The sequence below is a fragment of the Lingula anatina genome, chromosome 3 (genome assembly GCF_051362555.1).
Source record: "Lingula anatina isolate TDL-2025a chromosome 3, LinAna3.0, whole genome shotgun sequence".
Taxonomy (NCBI): Eukaryota; Metazoa; Brachiopoda; class Lingulata; order Lingulida; family Lingulidae; genus Lingula; species Lingula anatina.
In genome coordinates, this window is record NC_141769.1 from 2,197,648 (window position 1) to 2,210,389 (window position 12,742).

Here is a 12,742-nt window from a genome sequence, read left to right on the forward strand (position 1 = left end):
ATCTGCGACTCCTGTGTTTGTTTTCAATCGCCTTCAGTGAAGTGAATGGTCATTTTCTCTTTGGACCAAGTCCTGACATCCTCCCGGCCGAAGGTACAGAATCTTGTAGGCGCATACGTGATTTTGTTACGTTTATTACATTGAAGCATTTATTAATCTTATCATGTATCTTAAAATGTATTATAGGTGATTTTATTCATTTTATGTATAACATGTATATGTATACATTTATATGTATGTACTTTTTACACCTTTCACCCTTGATGTGGAATTAATTATAAATAAATAAATAAATGAAAGAGAACTATATATATTTGGATTCCAATATCTGTAATTTGTTTAGGTTTGTATTCTATTTTAGTATAAGTAGGATATCAAATTGTACGAAAAGAATGAGAAAAATATGTTGTGAAGAATTTCTATGAAAAAACTTAGTATGTTCGAAACTTATTCTAATTTTTTTAAATTTCCTGCAAGATGTTTCGGACGAAGGCAACTGCGAGTACTGGAACTGTTGGCACTGCAGTTAGAGACTCGTATAATGGGCCAAGGCAGAAATGGAGTCAGGGAACGCATCAGGGTGAAAGACATGGGTAAAAGAGTATACGGAGGGGAGACTACACCACAATATGGAGATAGATGCATATTAACATATTATACAGTCTTTCTTGGAACATTTATGACCCATTTTCATTATGAAATATTAATTAGGCTCTAATTACTAGTTCATGTGTCAATTTCAATTATTGTTTTTCTTTTTATCAAGAGCTTATAAAATATGTGGGTATTAAGTCACCATCATCAGGGATTAACATTTATAATTCATTTATAAGATGAAGTCAATAAGACAGACACAATGGAATTTTGCCTTACCTGGTAAGGGTTCTGTTTAGTTCAGGTTATTGCCATAAACACTTTTCCATTGATGGGCAAACCTACAAATGAGGGGTTGTAGGAAATAGCCATCTATACAGCATAGGTTTATTTTATTCTGAAGTCACAGGTTGGAGGAGGGGGAGGGTCATATTAATTTTGTATATGATGCACTTTTTAACATTCACAAAGATGCATATCAATGTGAATAAAGAAACAGAACAGTCTTTTGCCACAACATTTATTGCCTTTGTGATTACTAAAGCTTATAAATATGTAAGAAATTTTAGATGCATTTCAAAGCTGCTGGTGACAATTCTACAAAAAGACTTATTTGTACTTGCTTTTTATCCGAACATAATAATTTTATTCAGCCCATATATACATAAACTATATATCAGAAATATGAATTTTGTCCAAGTTCTTTAAATGTCAAAAATAATAATGTAAATACTAAATATGATAGAAGTGAATAGTGAGATAAAACAAGATATGCCAGCATCAGTTAGAGGTGCCCAAGACATAATATATCACTAGGTCAGAAGCTAGTCTCTTATTTGACATAAGTAGAGTGAAAGTACTCACAGTTCACAAAAAAGCACCCCTAAAATCTGATAAAACATATACCACAACAGTCGCATATAACAACTCTAAAGCTAAGTATGTATTTTCTACTATATAACACATGCCAACAAAAACATTTATAAGAATGCAAAAAAAAAAAAAAAAAAAAAAAAAAATACAATTTAAGGAATAGCAGTTTAATACATTTATATGTAGTAAATAATGCACTCCCCACGACCTTGGTAAACATGATAGCATGCCAAGCCATAGGGAATCCTAGGGGGTAGCAGTCCGTTATTTCTTATACATACAATTTGAAATAGTATGTTTCCTACCAGAAACTCCTAATTTTGACGGCGCTGATATCAGCACAATGGTGCATATAATTCACAATCTATGCATCACACACAAACTCCATAAACAGCTTCCACAGGACCTACGCTTAGCTCATATACATGTTGCTCTATCAGTTGTTAAGTCAGGAGAAATTCATCCAATCCATCCTCTATTTGCACTTATATCTGTACACAAAAGTTCTATCCTCTCTAGTTATAAGAGCCTGGTCTCTATAGACAGGTTATGTGACGAAGTGAGGAAACATGTGAGTGTTAGCATCTCGTACTCTGGGATATCTATGGTTAGTTTGCACATGCACTGACATTTGAGGATTTAGAGTCTCTCAGTATGCAGTAATCCACTTTTCATTAAAATTATTTCTTCTTCAAAAAATCTACCACTAGATTCCAATACATTTGATACATATTAAAAGGCTGTTGTTTTACTAGCTACACATAGGTTCCATGTCAAATTAAAGATACACATATGATGGTTATTAATAGGAAAATTACATATAGAATCTTAAAATTTATTCACAACAAAGTTAATACATTTCTAGCCACCACTTTACTTTATATAGCAAATCAAGCTGATTAATTTTAGAAATAATGTGTTCAATGGAAAGAATATCAGAGTATGTCACAGAACTTCGGTATTCATGGTAAACAGGGCCAGTTGTGGTCATAAAAATCCATTTAAACATTCTGGCAGTATAATTCAGCAGTATAATAGTAAGTAATGATGGTTTCAGGTTTGGTTGTTTTGGACCAAGAACAATGTTTCTTATTTCAAAGGACATCAAAGATATTCAAGATCCTGTGTGTTCACTTTTAGTAATTACTAACTGTTGCACAAGATTGCATTATATCAGTTGTCTGGTGCTCTAATAGCAAAAGCCTGTATTTCACAAAACTGGACAATTTTATGCAAAAATTGGCCCCAGCTACCAGAATAATTATTACCATTTCATGATAAAATATTTAACATTTTATGTTTACCATGGGTTAAATTTATTGATTATATTGAAAATTCCCCCCAAAGTTCCTCCAAATTTACCACTTGGCCATGCTTAGGCCATGACTAGAAACATGTTTGTTTCCCCTTCCCCAAAAAATCCATAAAAATTCTGCCTGCTTAAATTACATTGCTAACACTCAATTAAATCTAGTTACAAGTTTCAGGTTAAGTGAGGGGAAACAAACATATATATATATGGAGGGGGGGGGGGGGGGTATACCACTTCTAAGTATGTGGGAAATTTCAAAGACCAAAGAAAAATACATTAAAAACTCATAAATATACCAACATATCAAATGTCACCACTCTAGCTTTGTGTTCATAGTCTGCTCAAATTCTTTCCATCATGTGGGCACTATTCTGTGCAGAATCAACCATATAATTAATATATTACGTACACTTGTCACAAATATGGGACATTCGCTAGCAATATTCATCTCCTGTGTGGTCCTCTTGAATGACGATCAAAATATCAGGCCTGCTGCAAATTTGCTGTAATATTGCTGCAAATTAGCAGCAATAAACTTTTTCTTGCAAATTCCTGCAATATCTTTCCCGCAATATTGCTGCTACATTGTGCAATATTGCTGCAAACTTTTCATATTGCTGACGGGGACTGCTGAAGGCATCAATGATGTGCTCTTTGTTATTCTGGTCCAGTAACATCAGGGTGACTTTCTGTCTGAAGGGCCAACGAAGAAGAGCATCATTGCTGCCTTTGCAGATAACAAAGAAGAGGGAAACATGGGTCCCTTTACATGGTGACATGGTTTTTCTTTAAATGGTCATCATGGCGGCAGTGCCCAATATAGGGTTTTCTTCAACTTTGATGCAATATTATATAATGCATTTAAAACAACAAAATCACCTTCAATCTTTAATTATGATCTGTAGGTAACATGGACAATAGTCCTATTGGTTTTTCTTGAAATGCGTTATCAGTGTTGCATATATGCTGAAAAAGTGAAAAAATAGCATAATTCTTGAAAAAAATGGTCCGATCAAGCTGATTATTAAGTCGACCTGTATTTTAGTAAGACTTATCACTTCTGTGGTGAGTTTCAAGACAATAGCCCTATCAGTTTTCCTTGAAATGTGTTATCAGTGTTGAATATATACTGAAAAAAGTAAAAAGAAAAAAAAAAACAAAAAAAAAAACACAGCATAACGTTTGAAAAAGTGGTCCCATTATGCTGATTTTCTAATGCTAACTGTATTTTATAAATATTCATCAGTTCCGTAAGTTTGAAGACTAAATGTTGAATTTTTTCCAATTATCTAGTTGTCACTGAAAGTGCACGGGAACTACAGGCAATGTCTACACATACAAACTCATTTGTGTCTGTATATAAAAATTTAAACATGTCAAATGTAAATCCAGTAGATAGATATTAATGTTCACTGTCTGCTCAAATTCTTCACATCATATGCACAACTGGACCATCATTCAGTTGCAAAGCGTGATCATTGAGGGTGAGCAATCTCTTGAGCATGGTGTTTTCATTTTCCGCTGCTTGCATCCTCTCTTGATTCTTCTGCCGCTCTTCCCCATAGAGCTCAATCTGGTGGAGAAGATACTTAATATGCCCAATGAGACATACGATGGTTTTCATCATGCTTCTCACCTCTTGGCTTTGGCTCTGACCTTGATCTCGTTCAGCTCGGATTATCTCTCTCTCCATTGCAGTCAAGGTATCTTGCAGTGCTTGTAGTTTGCTGTCCAGTTCACGACACTGATGATCAGCCTCTCCATTTTGATGCTGGACATTGATCTCTGCTTGTTGTTGACGCACCTCCTCCATTTTACGGAACAAAAGTTGCAAATGCTCATGAAGGTTGCCTGTTAAATGGCTGTCAGTTTCTTCTGGTTTTACCTGTAATTAATAATCATAAGAAGTCTATGGCTTTTATGATTTCAAAATTATAGTTTTCATTTTGTCACCGATATATGGTCTGTTGTTTCAGAAAATCGGCACTAGCAAATACCTTTTCACAGAAAGTTTAAATTCTACAAAAGTTTGGCCCATTTGACCAAAGGTCAAAGATGAAATCCAAGGGCACATCTGAAATCTCCACATGTCGCTTTCAGTCAGACTTTTAGAGTAACTTTTCACCTTTCACTTCAGAGATAACCAGCATCTAAATCTCAAAATTCTGACAGGATGCATTGCGATGAGCATCACGCCCGGGCAAATGCTTTGACAGATCCCAAAATCTAAGGGGTTCAAGTTGAAACTACAATATCTGACCTACGATGACACAGGTCCTTGTAGTCTAGGAAGAGAAGCGGTAACGATGACTTGTATCCACCGACTTGCCACAGAGCTAGCGGATGAGATGGGTCAGGATTAAAACCATGAGTACCGCCAGGACTTACAGGTATGCTGGTGGTATTTATGTAATCTACCCTACTTAATGAAACCATTGCATAAAGTCAATCTCTCTACAATTTGTGATAAGCTCCCTGCAGAAGCCCTACACATTAAATCCTTTAAGACCATACTACCATTTTCTTTTTTGGTCAAAATCATACAGAGGTGAGACGCCTCTTTCTACACCACGCTGAGGTGAGACGCCTCACAACACGCAAGCCAAAAGTAGTACACTGTACACGGCTACGAACAGTTATTTTATCAGATAAAACCCAAAAGTGATACATCAAATCACTCTGTTATACGTGAAGAAACATATCCAAGGGAATCACAGCATTCTTCTTCAATCTCGAGCGTCCCGCAGACAACCTCAAAGCTTTTAACTAGGGACCCAGCCTTGGATCGTGTTATTTTGATAAGAGGTAGTTTAACCAAGGCATAAGCCGACCACTCACAAACAACGAGTCCAATTATGTTAAAGGTCTCTAGTAATATGTCTCAATTCTGTTAATTGGCTTCAGTATCTGACTTGTTGTAAAAACTTACCTTCTGAGTGCATCCAAAAAATGCAAAAGAGCATGGGGCCATCTTCACATGACATTCACCACTGACTAAGTCTTGATGGTTTTTGAGCTGTAAGAAAATATTACATCTATGTAGAACATAACTAGGGGATCAGATAGGTGATACTACCTCCAGGTATTGTACCACCAGCTGGTGCAAGCGCATTTGTATGGAAAAAAGTGACACCACATCCAGTGTTGTGCTTGGCAAGCTCTACAAAATGCAATTAACAAGAGTTCTCAATTTTTGTAGAAAATAATACTTTATAACAAAATCATGGGGAAAAGTAAATTCAAGGTTGCAGTAAGATTGTGAATATAAGACTTCTCATCCAAGTCCAATAGTTAATATAACAGCATTGTGAAATGCGATTCATGGTGAAAGGTAGACCAAAGTTAAAATTCAAGGTTATAGAAAGATTACCAATATATGACTTCCTTTTCAAGATCAGTAGTAACTGTGGGGATATCTATAAATTTGCAAAGGGCAGTTCATGATGAAAAGTAGGCCACAGGTCAAAATCAGGGTCAAAGTAACTTCGCCAATATATGACTTCCTATTCAAGTTCAGTAGTAATTATGGGGGCATCTCTGCCAGTTTTGAAGATATGAGAGTTGGAAATATGCAAAGGTCAAATTTAAGCTCACAGTAAGATAACTTGCCAATGTATGACTTCCTTTTCGAGTTCAAATGTATTTATGGGCATATCTCTGCCAGTTCTGGAGATACAAGGGTTGGAAAATTTGCAAAGGGCAGTTCATCATGAAAAGCAGGTCAAAGGTCAATCTCAAGGTCACATTTACATTACCACTATATGACTTCCTATTCAAGTTCAATCACTATTGAACAGAGGGATTAAGTGCCCTCACTTCCCTACCCGAAAATACGCTTTTAGTGTGTACATATTGCATTATTTGTAGAAATGATTGTCCTAATCTAGTCCGTGAATAGCTGCAAAGCTACTGTTTCCTTTCAATTTATACCCGACATGAAATAAATTTGATTGTATTATTGTATTGTACACTGCTCCATTCTCCGACATTATCTCTGAAATTATCTTTGTCACAATCAAGACAAATTACTTCAATACAGTATAAAGATATATGAGTACACATATATTCTTCTCCTCTTGTTCCAATATCTCCAACGTCAGATTTCCCAGCCTCTTATAGAGTCACCCATCACAGCGCCATATTTACGACTTTTTGCTTATTTTCTCTTCATTATTTTTTGTCTATTATGTCAAATATATTGATTTTGATCTTGATCTCATTATTCTTCGTTTTGCCATAGACATTTCTGTTAAAGGCCTGTTTAATTCAGCCTGTGTAAAAGTTCAGTGTTTCGTTTGGTCACATCATCAGCAAATTTGAGTCCTTTCCTTTTATTATAATAAGCACCTTCAAGTTGGTACTTTTCACCTTCACCGATATCAGTCTTCCTTGGTCCTGTTTTCATTCCTTTCCTCCTTAACTCCAATGATTGTAATGTTGTTTTTGCTCTAGGATTGTTCATTGTAAGTAGCTTTGGTTTGTGCAGATTTTGACATTTGGCGCACCATTTCTGCCACTTTTGTTAACCTTGTTATTTCTTTTTAGATTTTCATGTATTTTTCTTCCAGTAGTTCATTTTCAACAGTTAAATTATCATGTACATCTTTCAAGATCCCATTCTTTTCATAAAATTTCGTTTCCAACTGTAATAGCCTCTATTCTATCATCTCTGTTATACTTTTCACCATTTCTTATAGCATATTTTCTACTCCACCTACTTCTTTTTATTGTTTGTTTTAGCTCAGTTCTGATTACCTATAATTTACTCGTGATGACATGCGACTCTTTGCCACTAGAGTTAGAAAAGTTAAAAAAATAATCATTTAGCTCTAGTTTCAGAGCTCACCATATCATGGTCATACTCCTAAATGGTTTCACTCATATTAAGATAGACAAAACCTAATATATTTCATATTTTATCATATATTTTACTTTATATTTATTACAAAAAAAAAAAAAAAAAAACCTTAGAATGTGTTTTTCAAATATGAAAAGTGGATGAAATTTAGGACATTTCACCCTCTACCTTTATCCATACCACCCTCCCCTGAAATATTCAATTTAATCAATTATGGGCTACATTAGAGAAAAAGTGCTTTCATGGTATTTCCTTCATACATCTTACGTGTCACAAACCAGAATGTTTTAAAAATCCTCTTTCTTTAAATTCCGAAGTGACTATAGCCTGATATTACAATTATTGGCATCTGAAAAGTTCAAACACATCTGCACGTGGTCAAAAAGGTTGCAAAACCTCAAATTTAATGTGGAAATGATCTTCTGCACTCAGGGAGGTTGGAGCGGGTGTTTGTACATGCTTCAGGGATCCTACATATCCGATGCAATAACATATTACCTGTGATCGTGTGAAGATCTTGTCCATGTGGCACTGATCACACTCCACAGGAAACTCTGGACAATCTGAGAGGTGGTGATCCTAGGATAAGCATTTAATAAATCAAAATGGTAGATAAATTATGCATAACTAATGAATTTACAACTTGCAGAGTCCTAAGGGGACTTAGAAGAATAGAGCCCAGTGAGAGGAAATTGGATCCTACCAAGGTGTGAAGAAAGTAAGCTTTGTTTTGAGGTAACTATAGCTCTACATATCTAGATCAAAATATGTACAACATCATTTCAAAACATCATGCCCATAGTTATGTGACTTGCAACCCGCCATGCCAAGTTGCGTTGTCCAAAGAAATTATGAAAAAATGTTTGTGGGTACTGACCTATCAGAGGGCTAGAATCATTTTGACCTCTGTATGATAATAGTACCTGGTCATGTGACCAAGAGTGCTGTTTGATTAGGTACACAGTAACTATATAATCAGAGGCCTGCAATTTTACAAGAGGTATAATACTAATAAATATATTATTATATCAATACAGATCATGAAAACAATAAAACATCCACTCTTACCTTCATGTCTTTGAAAATCTGCTTAGCTTTGCAATACTCGCAATCCACAAGTCTCATCATGCAGCCTTCTCTGAGATGTTGCTCTAAATCTTTGTTATACACTAAGTCTGTGCAACCACACCTGCCACAAAACTGCCTGTTGAACTCACATCCTGCTTCATGGGCCTGTGAAAACAGAATGAATGGCAGGTTCAGGGGTGAGAATGAACTGGTTGACATTTTTCAAATTTTGTTGGGAATAAATGTGCTAGTTTAAACTTAAAAGATTAAGCACTATGTTGTGGTAGAGGATAGGGACTGGTTAAAGTTTCATATGAAGCAAGTGTGATTCCCTGTAATGAATAATAATTACTTCTTCATTTTTTTGGATGTAAATATGACATATTATCATCCCTACAGTTCATAAAGTTTTGATGTAGTAATGTTTGGCATATCTCTGATGCGCACCTAAAAGGCTAAGCATGATTATATCCAAATGAGTGTTGACGAAAACTACCAGGGCATATACAGCACAGGAAGCCGAAAGTGCCTGTTTAGATATAATATTAGGGATATGTGATACATTCCCCTTTGGTACTTTTAAAGATTTGCTATTTGGGTCAAAGTTTGCGGCAACAAGCTTGCAAGAAAAGTTTTATTGCGGCTAATTTGCAGCCATATTGCAACATGCCATACTTAATAATTAAGTTAATGCTAATTCCTTTGCTTTAAGAATGTACAAGGACCTCGTTTCAATATTGATCTCATGCATTGAAAACAAAACAATCATGTCACTCCCATGTATTGTTGAAAACCCTGCAAATCAAACTATATCAAACCATAAAGATGGCTACGATAGCTGTGAATGTCCATCACCCCCATTCACAATATACCCTAGTAGTAACAATTAAGTAGATGTAGATTCAAGATGTCATGTTTCTATTTACACTTTGGCATTTTAATGAGATCCATCTTTCTCCCATAGTTTGCATGTGAAGATACCCATCCCCTTTCTGTGTCTATCAATTTGATACTCTACCGTGCTGCAGACAGCACTTATCATCTGGTAAAAATGCTAGAGCCACATCATGTTTTTATGTACCATCCTCACTGAAAAAATACATAACGTATTTTCATTTTCAAGAACAAATCAAATATACAAAGCACACTTACTAGTTCAGGCTTTTTAAGAGGTCGAACTTCACACTAAAAGTTACAATATGGCCTATTTAATGTGTTGATAAAATGATTCCAAAACATCCACTGTAACATTGGCAAAACCTTTCAAACATCAATAATACATTTAAAGAAACATGTCATAAATTTAATAATGAAGAAATATTACCCTAAGGCTACATGGAGAAATTTAATGCCATCCATATGAAAAACTGGAAGCTACGTGTATCATTTGTTAGTGACTTCTCTGAACTGAACCATTCACCATGCCCGGAACCACGCAAAATTTAGTACTGAATCAAATTTACAAAATAGGCTCGAAATATGGACACTGTTGTATACATTTAGGTTGGATAACACCTTTACTACTTTCAGACTCGTGGTCAAAATATTTACGTGTAAATCACTATGAGGAAATCCAACGATGTCAACAATAACTAATTTCAATAATTTAATTCTCACTCATTGCTTGCTCAGGTACATTCTAAAGGTATGTGGAGAATCACGCTCTTTGATATAAAACCAAGATAATGGCTTCATGAACTTAAGCTTCTTTATCAGAATAGTCAAAAGCTTAATTTACCTTTTTAGACTTTACGTATTGTAAGGAATTACGGACTACGATAAAAAGTTATAACGTGAAGTTACCGAATTCGCCTGTGAAGCATTAAATGTCTCCAACAACCAGATACTTTCATCTAAAAGTTATATACATGCCAACTAGCATAGTTGCGGATTCCATTTTCTTAAATAATTATTTGTTTCAATTACTTCAAACATATTATGAGTATGTATGTATGTGATAGGTTGTCATACCTGTCACAACCTCATTCCCAGATGAAGTCTGACTGCAAGCAGATGAAATATTGGATGGTAAGATCAGACAAATATAAGTAGCTATAGACAAAAGAATCTTTACAAGTCTATTCCAATAAAAAGATCTTTGCAAATAAACAAATGATTACTTCATAATCCTTTAGTTTCCCCTCCCACGGACAGCCATCTTCCTTATTAGTGCAGACCACTTCTAGTCTCAGGACTTCACGTTCAACAGCTCTGTCAGGGTATACCTAGAAAACAGATTGGTATATTGCCAGTGTGGACGTTGTACCAAACTAAAGAAGTTCCAAAGGTCATGCTTTTTGTTTATGAACTTAATGATAAAAGCTACTCTTATACTTGCACTATGGCCAGGGCGGTTTGTTTCTCCCATAGTAGTTTGTAAAAATACTCGACCTCTAATATGTGTAATTTAAACAAGGAAAGAGGTTCACTTATCAATCACGGACAGCTGAAATCTTTTGTATTCACATACCTGGTCTTCAGAAGGAATAATGTCTGGACAATCATGTACAACACATTTTTGAGGCCCATTCCTGAGGGAATAAATAAAAAAGCAGCAGAGGTGTCAAAAGTACAGACAAAAAGCAGAAAATGATATAGCACAAAAATATTATTTTGTCAATTTTGATGCAACATTTCATAATGATTAACAGCGAAATCAACACCAAATTTAGATTATGACCAACAAGTCATATTCCATGAGAGTTCAGTTCACACCATGAAAAGCCATGAAAAATCAACATTTCACAAAAAATGTCAGTAAAACTTGAAGAAAAAGAAACTGATCGGGCTGCTAAGTAGATAAATTGGCAGTACTGTTATATACGAATGTTACTAATGTAAAAAAAATAATTTAAAAGTACAAATTTAAATAAAAAGAATAAATTTTTAAAAGACTGAGCTTATTCAGTTTACATACAGGGTTACTACTTAATATGGAATATTATTTTTTTGGCGAGTAAATTTTCTACAAAATATTCATTTCCTCTCTAACTACTTTAAATCCAAAACTGAGGTGTCACTCCATGTGTAGCCAGGTGTGTTACCTAATTACCATACAACTGTCGAAACAGTTGATGCATGCAGTTGCATGTTCTGTGGTCAGAAATGTGAGGGGTGGTCTTTTCGGCAATTTCTGCCCTTGTATAAAAACGGATGGGTTGGCCAAACTTTGGAGTGTATTTAGAGAAGCAACAAAGATATCGCTCTGAAACTTGACAGGTACCTTGAAGAAGATATGGTTCGACAGCTAAGCAACGCAGCTTACTATGGGATTCTTGCTCTCGGAGAAAATGGCCAGATACTGACAGCCTTTGCCAGGCAATGCAACATTTATCAGGAACCGTTAGTAAAGTCCTCCAAAGAAAAGCTACAAAAGGGGCACCAACTACAATACTTCGACCAGGGTGTCCGCGTATCACACCAAGAAGACAGGATCGCCTTCTCCTCAGAGTGCGCCGTGCTGGTCGTACAAAGACAACCAGTGTCCTCAGAAAAGAGGGGCAGAAGGTCATTCAAACGCCCATTTCAAGATCCCTGGTGAACAAGAGATCACTGCCAGCCGGTTATTTTGCACGAAGGCCAGTAGGGAAACCACTGTTAACAGCAGGTCATACACAGCGACGTCTGCAATAGGCTGGGGACCACGTGCCTTTGCAGCCAAAACATTGGAATCACGCCGTTTTCAGTAATGAGGCCAGATATGGAGTTTTTAGGGTTGGTGGTCGAATCCGTGTCCGCCGACGTGTACGAGAGGCATAAAACGATGATTGTGTACTTTCTAGGGTGCAAGCAGGGGGTGTTAACGTCTCTGTTTGAAGAGCATTTTATGCCGGTGCCCAGAACCAGTTGGTTTTTCTAGGAGGCAACATCAACCAGGGTTCCTACAGAGACATTCTACAGCAAATAATACTTTGATTTGTAAGAGTCATCTTCAGGAACAACTTTGTGTACCAAGACGACTGCGCAACCCCACATCGAGCTCGCAGAATCACTGTTTTTCTTCGAAACCAATGGGTTCAGCAACTGCCCTGGCCTGC